This window comes from Ochotona curzoniae, unplaced genomic scaffold, assembly GCF_017591425.1.
Source record: "Ochotona curzoniae isolate NIBS_2020 unplaced genomic scaffold, NIBS_Ocur_1.0 contig_1071, whole genome shotgun sequence".
NCBI lineage: Eukaryota > Metazoa > Chordata > Mammalia > Lagomorpha > Ochotonidae > Ochotona > Ochotona curzoniae.
This window is the reverse complement of record NW_024464939.1, coordinates 16,319,670-16,329,824: the sequence shown is the minus strand read 5'-3', so window position 1 is coordinate 16,329,824 and position 10,155 is coordinate 16,319,670. Positions and strand designations below refer to the sequence as shown.

At 39.3% G+C, this 10,155-nt stretch overlaps 1 pseudogene; it reads left to right on the top strand.

Annotated features, from left to right (window-relative positions):
* Nucleotides 1-7,939: 7,939 nt before the first annotated feature.
* LOC121166452 lies at nucleotides 7,940-8,894 on the top strand (annotated as a pseudogene).
* Nucleotides 8,895-10,155: the final 1,261 nt, after the last annotated feature.

Genomic DNA, 10,155 nt, shown 5'->3' with positions numbered 1-10,155 from the left:
AGAATCCATTGCAGGATCACAGATTCTGGATGACTACTTTTGTATTTTTTTCTAAGAATTTAGCATTTTGCTAAAATGCTTCTGTATTTAAGTTACTGACCCATTTTGAGTTAGTTTTTCTTTGTGGTGAGAGATAAGTCATCAAATTTCATTATTTTGCATTCAAATATCCAACTGTCTCAGAACTGCTTGTATAAGAAAACATTTTCCTTTTCATTGAATGTTGTTGGCACTCTGGCTTGACAATGACTGGATATACTTAAGTGGGTTTATTTCCAGACTCTCAATTTTATTCCAGTGGTCTGTATTTCTGCTTTTATGCCAATCCCATGCTGTTCTGATTACTATAGTTCTGAGATAAGTTTTAAACTTGGGAAATGTGAGGCATTCAACTTGGTTTTCCTTTTTCAAGATTGTTTGGTTATTTGGGTTCCTTGCAATTCAATTTCTGCAAGTAAGGATTTGACTTATTTTAATATAGTTGAGTGACATTAAAAATAGAAGTGGCCAGGACCTAAGGAGCAACATAATAGAGTAGCAAAAGTCTAGCATTTGTAATCTATAGATTGAGCTTTATGCAGCTCATTGATTTTTAGAGTCTTACTTTTATCAGTTACAAAACGTAGGTGTCAAAGATGAATTGTAAGTTTCTTATTTATGGTGTATATCAGTATAGAATATAGCCGGGAAAAATGTTGGAGAGAAATTTCCAACAGTTCACATCTGACAGTTCATTGTTCTCTAACAATACAAATGATAACAACTGCAGCCACCACAAACTGAAGCTCAGTGGCTGTGTGGTGTGGAGTGCTTTGCTTTATTTATCTCATTTCATCCTTAAAGAGACTCTCTGAGGCATCATTATCATTGCTTCACAGATAAGGGAACTGAATCTTCATTTGTTTACCATATTACAGATTTTGCAGGCAAGTGGACTGTGGACTTGCCTCCCCTGTCAATTACACCATCATATGCTGCTTTCTTAGTCTTTTCTAGCTTATCCACAGTGACATTTTTTTAAAGATTTATTTATTTTTATTACAAAGTCAGATATACAGAAAGGAGGAAGAACACAGAGGAAGATCTTCTGTCCGATGATTCACTCCCCAAGTGAGTGCAACGGGCCAGTGCTGTGCCGATCCAGAGCTGGGAACCAGGAACTTCCTCCAGGTCTCCCACGCGGGTGCAGGGTCCCAAAGCATTAGGCTGTCCTCGACTGCTTTCCCAGGCCACAAGCAGGGAGATAGATGAGAAGTGGAGCTGCCAGGATTAGAACCAGCACCCATATGGGATCCATATGGTGCGTTCAAGGTGAGGACTTCTAGCCACTAGGCCACGCTGGGCCCACAGTGAACAGTTTTTTGTCTCCATCCTGAAAGCCTCTTCTTCCCTCATCCTCATGGCTGTTAGTTTTGTCTAATAGATCCAGTGTCGGGCCCGGCCCGGTGGCACAGTGGTTAAGGTCCTCCCTCACCTTGCACGCCCCAGGATCCCATATGGGCGCCGGTTCTAATCCCGGCGGCCCCACTTCCTATCCAGCTCCCTGCCTGGGAGGACGGCCCAAAGCTTTGGGACCCTGCACCCACTTGGGAGACCTGGAAGAGGCTCCTGGCTTCGGATCCGCATAGTATCGGCCGTTGTGCTCACTTGGGGAGTGAAACATCGGATGGAAGATCTTCCTCCCTGTCTCTCTTCTCTGTATATCCACCTTTCCAATAAAAATAAAATAAATCTTAAAAAAAAAAATAGATCCAGTGTCATCAGAAGAGCTACAAATGAGGGGACTTCAAACAGTTCATGGGGAAGCATAATGAAGAGCTTTATTTATTTTACATCAAAATAAAATCTATGCCCAGTTTTTGCATAATATGCATTTTCTCACATACTATACATACTACAGGTCACTGATACATCAGATTTACACAAGGTTCTATCTTTGTGGGAGAAACAACTCCGATTACTCTTCTCTTAGTACAGAAACCCTGTAATGAAGCTTCTGATTTATCCTGCTGTCTACAAAGGCAAGGCAGTAGTGACAGAACATGGCCTAAAACGTAGTTTCACTTTCTAAGTTAAATGGCTAATAATTTTGAAACTCAATCTCGAAGTTACTTAGCAATTGATATAACAAACCTTTCTTCTTTTCTTACATTTGCTTTTTAAAAAAAATTTTAATTTAATTTTTTTTTTTGTCTGCTTCCCATTTAGCTTCCTAATTATGGCCCAAAGCCTTGGGACACTGCCCCTGCATGGAAGACCTGCAAGAAGCTCCTGACTCCTTAGCTCTGGCCATTGTGGCCACTTGGGGAGTGAATCAGTGGATGGCACATTTGTCTCTCCTCTCTATAAATCTGCCATTCCATAAAAATAAACAAATATTTTTTAAAGGTTATTGAAAGAAATATTTTTTTTTTTTTTTTTTTTTTTTTTTACAGATTGAGAATCAAGATCCCTCTACCCAAGAGGGGTATAAAGGAAGGATTCATCAAGATCAAAGTATAGGGAATGCATATCAATTGATTCGTTCTTCCATGTAGCTTTTATACATCAGAGTTCTGCTTTGGCTGCTTTCAGTGTCTCAGGTAGTAATCATAGTTACTAATCAGTTAATAAATGCTGCTTTGCCAATCATTTGAGAGATAGTAAAGTTAAGAAATATTGTTGACCTATAGGCTCAATGCAACAGCGTTGAATGCACCCATATGAATCCCATGTGGGAGCTGGTTCATATCCCAGCTGCTTCAACTCCCATGCAGCTCCCTGATTCTGGCCTGGGAAAGCAGCAAAGGATGGAACAAAGCTTTGGCACCCTGTACCCCTCTAGGAGACCTGAAGAAGCTTCTGGCTTCTGGCTTTGGAATGGCTCAGCTCTGGTTATTGCAGCAACTTGGGGAGTGAACCAGTAGATGGAAGATCATTCTTTTGTCTCTCCTTCTCTCTGTATATCTGCCTTTTCGATAAAAATAAATAATAATTTAAAAAAGAAATATTGTTGAGCTGGCCAATCAAGGCAGGATATGACTACCTGGTAAGTTGCTAAGTCTTTGAGAAATGCTGCCTTGTAGCGTGTGCCAGTATGATGCCTGGCCCTAGTTTTTCTTTTATTCGGTTTCTCACTTAACTATGGGTAAGGGACAAATTGTGTTCTCTAGCTCTCCATCTTTTCATGTGTGTGGGGCAATATCTTTTGTCTAATCAGTGGATGACAGGTTTTCTACAAACACAAGGTTTCTTATTCCCACAGGGACCCTTCCTAACTGCATATTAACCCTTCTAACTCCTCACAGTTTTTGGCTCCAGTTCACAGTGGGCAGCAGCATGATGAGAGTGGGGTGGGAGGACAAGGACACTCACAAGATGCCTCCACTCCATTATTCCCCTTTCATAGAACTCTGTTCTCCTGAGACCATCAGTTCACGGCAGGGATTTCATTTGTTTAAACCTTTTTGGACTGGCTCCCTCTCCAACCCATCGTAGGCTCTATTTTCTACTACCCCCAGGATGCCCAGGGATTCAGAACTGGAACGATTCAGAAACGAACTTGAAAAAATCAATGTGAAAACACAGTGTCATTTTGCTGCTCCGGTCTAGTCACATAACAATCATTTCACCACCAACAAACCCTCAGTGCGCAGCATGCTCCGCAGCTGCTGCCTTGGCTACAGCTGGTTTCACATTTGCTTTTTTCTTATGGATTCCACTGTGTTATTTTTTTCCTGTCCAAAACTTGAGCAAATTTAATAACAATTTTAAAATAGGAGAGTAAGGAAGAAAAGTGAATAGTTGTATCAGTTGTCATGAATGTCAAAGAATTGTCAGATTTTCTTTCATTTGGAAAAACAAAAGCCCATGACCTGAAAAGCTAGCATTCCAGACAGGGCAACCAAGCTGAACAGGTTACAGTTAACACCAGCTGCTCGTCACCCCTGTCTGGATGAACTGCAGTCCGTAAGAGCTTACTAATGCTGTCTTTGCTCACTGGACAGAGACACTGTAGACACTGGGCAGGGACACTGTGGCAGGACAAGTGATTTCACCTTTGTCAGCCAGCCTGGCTGAGGCAGCTACTGAAATGCTGCTTAGAAGTTGGTGAAGGCTCCATGATTCAGTCACTCTTATTTTGTTTCTGTAGAAAATGGCTCTGTTGAAGGCCCTATGACTCACGTGATATTAGGACATAGATTTGTTGTTGTTATCTTTAACATATTTTCTTAAAAGTAGTGTTGTTGAGGGGCTGGCACATTGGTGTTCAAGGCTAGTCCACTGCCTATGGTGTTGACATGCCTTATGGGTGCCATTTTGAGCCTTGCTGTTCCACTTCCCATCCAGCTCCCTGGTGATGGCCTGGGAAAGCAGTGTAGGATAGTCCAAAATGTCAGGTCCCTGCATCTACATGGAAACCTTCAAGAAACTCCTGGCTTCAACTCAGCTCAGCCCCGGCCATTTGAGGAGTGAACCAAGGAATGGTTCTCTGTCTCTCTCCACCTCTCTCTCCTTAACTCTGACTTTGAAGTAAAACAAATAAACTTCTAAAAAAATGTACTGTTATAGGAAAACTGGTGAGATGAGTTGGTGATCATGTTGTGGTGTCAATTACCACTGACAAGGGCAGACACAACAATCAAAGAAGGGAAGTTTTATTTAAGAAAAACACAAATTGAACAAATGGAGGGGCTGGTAGAAAAATAGACCAAGCCACTGAGGTATCCCAGTCTAAAGGTATCTGTATGCCTTTTTTAAGATTTTAATGTTTATAAAAATTTTTAAAGATATGTTGTGCATATGCTTTGAGAGGGAAGAGGGTTTGAAAAGCTTTATGTTTAAAAAGGAGCATATGTATGCTCTGAGGACATATGTAAGCTAAACCATCATTAGCCTTCTGTCTTTAGAGCAAAGTGCCACACCTGTTAATTCTCCAGTTGTTTAGGATTTTTGGCCCATATCAATGAGGCTCCTTACCTTCACATGGCTGATTCCGTTGCCTTTGTAGTATTGAAGGAAAAAGGTCTTCTTACTCACCTCCCTAAGCAACCTCTTGCACTGACCCCTTCTTTTATTACATGTTAGAAAAAATTTGCACTGTTTTTCTTTAGGTACCAGCTATGCCTTTTTTTTTTTAAGAGTTTTCTTTTCTATTTTCTTCTCACTTTTCACATCCAAGGCCCATTAAACTTGTAAAAATTATAAAAGACAGGCATGTGCATGTGATTTTATTTTGGAATATATACTTAGGACCTATTATACTGTTCTATACTGATTAGATATTCATCAAGAGTTGATAACAGTGGTGGTGAGAGATCTAACTGCCCTTTATTCAATACACCCAGTTTTCACAAACCCAATATAAGCTTAAAAGCTTTTAATGCCTATTACTATTTGTGTTACCCTGGATGCAAACACGCAGTTTCTGCTATAAGACAGATTGACCATTACTACTCAGAGCAATGACCACATTGATATTCCATAGTCCAATTCCTTTCTTATCTGGGGTAAAGTGATGACATTCAGATGGACTCTCTACATACAAAAAGAATTTCTTGTGCCATGGGTGGTGGGGGGGCATGGAGGAACATAGTATATAGGGGATTACAGTACAGACACACTGTAACTTTCCTCCTGAGTGAACAACAGAAATGTAATTTCCCAAATGTAGGCAAATCCTCCTTAGGAACAGAGCAGAAGGTTCCTGGACTCTACCCTTTGTCATGTTACTGTCTTCTCCAGAGGTGAAAGGCTTCTGGTTTATAAATTCTGTAATGTTTTGTTGGTTCTAGGCTTTGTTTTCTAAAATATAAGCATGCATCTCTAGGGAAATCAATCAGTTTTCTGAGTTTGTTTATGACATATTTGGTCATTATTTATGGGGTTTTCATGTTTCAGTTAAATTTACCTAGAAGTCAGTAAATGTGCAGAAATATGAAAGCATCCACTTTCGGACAACTAATTGCAAACATCTGACATCATTTACACTCTTTGTTAGGTTGATAATTGCAACAAGATTTTGTTATTTAACTTTTTGTAAATGTACACAGGCAGTATTCTATCACATATTTATTTTAATAGTTTGATAATTATATTTTAATATAATGAGTTTCTTTTGTAACTGAATGGTTTTATTTTATACCTTTAGGACTGTACTTTGAAAGGGTATCCATGTCACAGAAATGGCAATTCTCTGGGCTTCAGTTCCAAGCATAAGAAATTATGTTTGTGGATTAAACTGATCAATTTCTTTTTGTCATATACCTGACACTACCTTCAACTAACACATACTGAGTTTTTGATTTAACAGAGGTTGATTAGTTACACTGGAAATCCTTAAGCTTCCCTCACACACTGTTTTATAATTCTAAGAATCCTTCATGCTATATAGTGAGAGGGAGCAAATTCTGGTTTTCTGAATTCTTTTTTCTGCAGGAAAGCTGCAGTCCACTTGGCCAGCTGCAGTATCCCTTTGAGCAGGTCAAGAAAGCACTGCAGCCACACATGTTTAGTTTGGGTCCTCAAGAGGAATTCTGAGCTTTCAGATGACCCTGGTAATTCCCCACATTAACCCCTGACACAAACTGCATGGGGCATTGCTTGCTCCAGCATTTTGTTTGCCTTGGGCTCCATAACTGAGTATTTTGAATGAGACTGTGGATTAGTACTATTTGTAACATCTTGTGCAATATTGTTCCCCTCTTATTTGTTCAGAAAATATTTATCAATTGCCTTAGCCTTCTTTAGGCCAGAATGTGAAGACAGATGATGGCAACTTTGGTTTATTTATCTGAGGAAATAAAGCATAAATATTCTAGAGCAACATGTCAAAACCTATGAAAAAACCTGTGACATTTAAAGACTAACAATTTTTGGGACAAAGTAGACAAAAGACAGGGCTCAATATATGCACAAGAATAAATCAATTACCTTGGAAATTTACCTGCTACAGAGACCTGGAGTAGGGATTCTAAGCAGACTTGAATCAGACAAAAAAGTTAAACATTTGGGTTGTATCTGAATAGAAGAGAAGATCTGTTTGAGTCTTTGAGTGAAGTCTGACATAATCAGGCATTCCCAATGTGGAAGATACTGTGCAGCTTGCAATCAACATTTACTATTAGGCTTCTGGTTGGCCAAGTGCTAGCTAATAATTCTCACCTCTAAGAATACTGATAAAGGATGCAGGTAAGTGTGTATAAAGGATAATGTCTACTTTGGTATGAATTCTCCTCTTTACCCTCTTCTTTAATCATCTTCATTCTGTGTCTTCCTGGTAAGTGACTAGTTCCCAGCCCTAGCCCTTCTTGCTCCATCTCCTCTCATTCCAATGCTAAGGTCTGATTTGCATCTTACACTCTCCTTGGTTGACACCTTTCTATTCTAAACAAACAAAGAAACAAACAAATGGATCATTAAAAAAATTAAAACAATGAAATATCCTTCATGACATTCAGTGGTGAGAATGCTTTTTAAATAAAGATGGATTTTATCTTTATTTGAAAGGTAGTTACATAGAGAGGAGAAACATAATGAGATATTCCATCTGCTGGTTCACTCTCCAAATGGCTGCAATGGCCAGAGCTGGCCTGATCCAAAACCAGGAGCCAAGAGCCAGGAGCTTCTTCTTCATCTCCTACATGGGTGCAGGGGCCCAATGTCTTGGGTCACCCTCTGCTGCTTTCTCAGGCCACAAAGCAGGGATCTTGATTGTAAGAGGAGTAGCCAGGGCACAAACCTGTGCTCATGTGGAATGTGGACACCACAGTTGGGAGCTTAGTTTACTAATATTAATGGATTTAAAGGGAGAAAGAGACTCTAATACAATAATAATGGAGGACCTTAACATTCCACTAACTTCGGGAGGCTAATGCGTCTGGATGTGGAGGGGTCATGAGATTGGGGCCTGCTATACAGGCATGAGCTGAGGGCACCTCACCGAGGCACGAGAGATTTGATGGAAGCGGAAACTAAATCTTTTCCCCTGGAGAATGCATCCATTCTCTAAGAGGGCTCACTGCAGGAAGGACAGTGGTTATGGATTGGCAAGCTGGACACCAAGATTACAGAATACCATCTCCTCAAGCTCCTACAGAAGTTTGGCAAAGTGAAGCAATTTGACCTCCTCCTCCATAAGTCAGGTGCCGTGGAGGGACAGCCTCGAGGATACTGTTTTTTTTTTTTTTTTTCCTCTCTCTCTTTTAACATGCTGGTTACACAATATCATGTCAACTAATTCCATTACACTATAAATTGTTACTGATGTAATGTCGGGGCTTTTAATTGATTGGGATGATACTCTGTCGGCTCTACCTTCAGACCAGAGATGGTCTCTCCAAGAAACTGTTGAACTTAGCTGAACAATAAGATGCTGGACTCTATGCTTTGTAGATGCTTGCAAGGAAAGAATCTCAACTGAATTTGAACTGTGGCAATGCAACAAGAATCCACCATGGGGGGGGGGCGAGTTTTGGGGGGAGGGAATCCCAGTGCTTATAAAACTGTGTCACATAATGCAATGTAATCAGTTAAAAAAAAAAAAGAGGATACTGTTTTGTTAACTTTGAAAACTAAACAGGAGGCAGAACAAGCCATCCAATGTCTCAATGGCAAGCTGGCTCTGTTGAAGAATCTGGTAGCACGATGGGCACATGCACAAGTAAAGAGATATGATCATAACAAGAATGATAAGATTCTTCCGATTAGTCTAGAGCCACCCACTACCACAGAGCCCGCTCAGTATAACCTAAGTGTCACTGCGAAGATCAAAGCCATTGAAGCAAAGCTGAAAATGATGGCAGAAAATCCTGATGCAGAGTACCCAGCAGTGCCTGTTTATTCCTACTTTAAACCACCAGATAAAAAAAAGGACTACTCATTATTCCAGAACAGCTTGGAAATCTCGAAGATGATGGTTATCAATTACAGTAGCAGCAAAAGCGCATTGGTCTCCACATATAAAGTTGTCTGCCTCTGTACCTTGTAGATGTGATTGGTAACTATTCAACAGAGCACAGTCATCTATTAGTTTGGTAACATAGCATTTTTGGATGTTCTTATGCATGTGTCGTCCTTGAAGTATGTGTGGAATTGAGCATCATTCCGAATAAATAGGATTGTCTCCAAAACTTGTGATTTGAAACACTGGGATGCCCTAGTTGGCTGATCTGTTTGGATTTCTAACTCCAGAAACTTTACATTGTGTGCCAGAGAGAAAGACAAACATGAAAAATGTTATTATTCAAATCAGGAAACTAAATTTATTGACAACCCTCAAAAATGATTTAGAGCATTTTTCTCATGTCTTTACAACATAAAGAAAAAGAAAGAAGTGGGATGGGAAGTGATAAATTTTAAATCATGTTCTGAACTCTTGTAGAATTTACCATGAAAATTCCTCCAGTTGGATTGGAGAAAGTTCTTGGCAAACATTGTAGTGATCTGTTTAGAAATCATGCCTGGTGTTTCAAAATCTCAATTAGGAAAACATGGTGCGTATCTTAAAAAAACTGTTTGCATCGACAAAACTGTAGAATCAAATTTAGCATTTTATACCACAGTGGAAATAGAAATCCAACTCCTATTCTGTAGTGATCATTTAAAAATATATATATAAATAACCCTGCCTTTTATGATACCAAGTGTTAGTAACATGGGACTTTTAAAAAATACACTTCACTGCATGAGATTGTTTTTATAAAAAACAATTTCACTAACTTCAATGTACAGATTGATGAGACAGAAACTCAGCAAGGAAACAACAGAGCTCATCCAGATAACAGAACAAGTGATCTTAATTTATATCTACAGACACAGAATACACTTTTTTCATCATTACACGGAAACTTCTCCAGAATGGATCATACTATAGGACACAAAACAAGCTTCAGCAAATTTAAGAAAATTGTAATGAAACCATGCATATCCTCAACATCATCACAGAATGAAACTGGAAACCAGCAGGTGAAAATATCCCAGAAGATATGAAAATTTTTTGAAATTATTCAACATGCTGCTACATGTTAAATGAGTTATAGAAGAAATCAGAGGCAATAAAAAATTCTTGAAGCAAATAAAGTCACCAACACAACATATCAAAACTTGTAGGATACAGTGCTAAGAGGAAAGTTAATTGCAATTACTGTATACATTAAGAAAAAGGAAAAGGCACTA